Genomic DNA, 2,752 nt, shown 5'->3' on the forward strand with positions numbered 1-2,752 from the left:
CATCCACCCACTCATTCATCCATCGATACATCCATCCCTATTTTATGCTAGTTTCTATGGGGTACCCTGGCCCTTGTTTTCCTTGTATACTTGAGGACACACACAAACAGGTTTTATGATCCTATGGATGCTATAATAGAGGTATGACTCAGAAGACAACAACTAAAAGCGCTTGGCCAGCATGGGAGTGGAGAGAGTGAAGACTGTCCATAGGAAGGAAATTTGAAAGATGGGCAGATGTGGAGAAAGGGCATTCCAAAGAGGGAAAAAGTCAAGTCACATCCTCTTCTGAAGTCTTCACAGGGTTAGATGACAGGAAAGAGAAAGGGGAAAGACTGGAACACGTTGTTTGGTATAGTAGGTGAAGAAAGTGGACTGAGGTCTTTCCCTGGAAACACTTTATTCATTAATTATTATTATTTTAGCAAGAGGAGTGACATGAAGAGATTTCTGGGCAATCTGGAGGGTGGAAGGAGTTGGACAAGACTGCAGTACATAAACTAGTCAAAAGAAAATGATGATTGGTAGAGTGGAAGAGAGAAGAGGGCCATACTGGAGTCATTTCTTGAGTGAGATTGGACTTGAGGGAGAATAAAGGATGACTTATGGAGATAAAGTATTTCTCCTTTCATCTCTTTTCCTATTATCTCCTCAAATGAACTAAAAAATAAAAAATAAAAGGACAAATTGGTAGAAATGCCTTGCAATAATTTCCCATATCTACAAAGAATTTCTACAGAACCCGAATAGGTTAAGGACATGAAAGGCAATGAAGAAGAAATATAAATGTCTAGTAAACACGAAAAGTTATTCTATGAAAAGTTATTCTATTTCACTAATTAGATTTTTTCAACACCCAGATTGGCCTTTTATTTTTTTCTTTTTTTGTACTGGGGCATGAACCCAGAGGTAGTTTACCACTGAACTACACCTCAGCCCTTTTTATTTTAAGAGGGTCTCACTAAGTCACTTAGTCTGGCCTCAAACTTGGGATCCCCTGTCTCAGTGCCTCTTGAATAGCTGAGAGTTCAGGTGAGCAACATCGCTCCTGGCATTTTTTTCTTTTTTTTGAGACAGAGTCTCTCTATGTTGCCAAAGTTGGTCTCAGACCCTTGAGCTCAGCCAGGCATGGTGGTGCATGCCTGTAATCCCAGCTATTGGTGAGGCTGAGGCAGGAGGATCATAAATTCAAGGCCAGCCTGGGCAACTTAATGAGACTCTCTCAAAAATGAAAAATAATGAAAAAGGGATGTAGCTCGGTGGAAAGTGCTCTGAGTTCAATCCCAGTACTGCCAACAAACAAAACAATAACAACAGCAAAACAAAAACTCCTGGGCTCAACGTATCTCCCGAGAGACAGTATTTCATTGTCATCACTTTTGTTTTTTGTTTTGTGCAGTGCTGGAGATCCAAGGACCTACCAACTGAGCTACATCTTCAGCATCTCGATTGAAAGCCATAGAAGGGCTTTAAGGTGGAAGTGACAAAAGCTTATATACATGGGAGCCTGGTGCAGTGGTGCACACCTATAATCCCATCAGTTCCAGAGGCTGAGGCAGGAGGATCTCGAGTTCAAAGTCAGCCTCAGCAACTTAGCAAGGTGCTAAGCAACTTAGTGAGACTGTCTCAAAATAAAAAAATAAAAAGGACTGGGGATGTGGCTCAGTGGTTAAACTCCCTGAGTTCAATCCCTAGTAGCAAACACAACATCCCCCCCACCCCCCCACACACAAAGAACCACTAAAACCCAAAAAACCAAAATCCTCTGGTTATTGTGTGGAGAGACTAGAAAGCAAAAGGGTGGCAGAAAACAATGAATAAACCTTTGTAAGAGCTTATAAGAAGCCAGGTGAGGGAGGATGGTAAGTTAGATCAGAGTGACACCGGAGATGGAGAAATGAAAAAAATTAGCCCTCTTGGGTTAATGTATTTCGGAAGCAGAATATCAGGATTTGAAGAATTGGATAGAGGTCTAGCAGAAAAAAGGATGACTCTTGTATTTGAATCTAACCATCACTCAATACAGAATGAGGTATTGGGGTGTTCACTTACAATGTATTGGTGAAAAATTGGTGCAGGGGCTGGGGATGTGGCTCTAGCGGTAGCGCGCTCGCCTGGGATGCGTGAGGCTGGGTTCGATCCTCAGCACCACATACCAACAAAGATGTTGTGTCCGCCAAAAACCAATAAATAAATAAATAAATATTAAAAAAAAATCTCTCTCTCTCTCTCTCTCACACACACACACACACACACTCTTTAAAAAAAAGATATTTGTTCACATGACATATTAAAAAAATTGGTGCAAAAATTCATCAATGGAACTATTAGATCATAGCACGTGTATTTCATTCATCCTACACAGCTAAAAAACGCTCACGATATATGAATTTAGAAAGCCAAGTGCACACCCTCTTGTTGTAAAATAAACTATTCATTTATGTATTTGTGCATGAATTAATACTATACACACGTTACTGGGGGAGTGCCTTTGGAAAAGAGAAGGTTTTCTTTATAATTGATGCCCTCCATATAGTTTTAATTTGTTTTTCAAAGGCACGTATATTATATAATTTCCGGACTTGAGGTTAAAAATGTGATTTCAGACAAGCGGTTTCTTAAATAGGTATTACCAAATCCCAGAACGAAGGTGTCTAAAACTGTTTAAAGGAAAATTTTCGGATTTCAGCGCCTTTTGTCCGGACCACGTGTTTACTAAGGACCACAAGCCCGCCTCCGTCCCGCCCCGGGC

The sequence above is a fragment of the Ictidomys tridecemlineatus genome, chromosome 3 (genome assembly GCF_052094955.1).
Source record: "Ictidomys tridecemlineatus isolate mIctTri1 chromosome 3, mIctTri1.hap1, whole genome shotgun sequence".
In the NCBI taxonomy this organism is placed as follows: Eukaryota; Metazoa; Chordata; class Mammalia; order Rodentia; family Sciuridae; genus Ictidomys; species Ictidomys tridecemlineatus.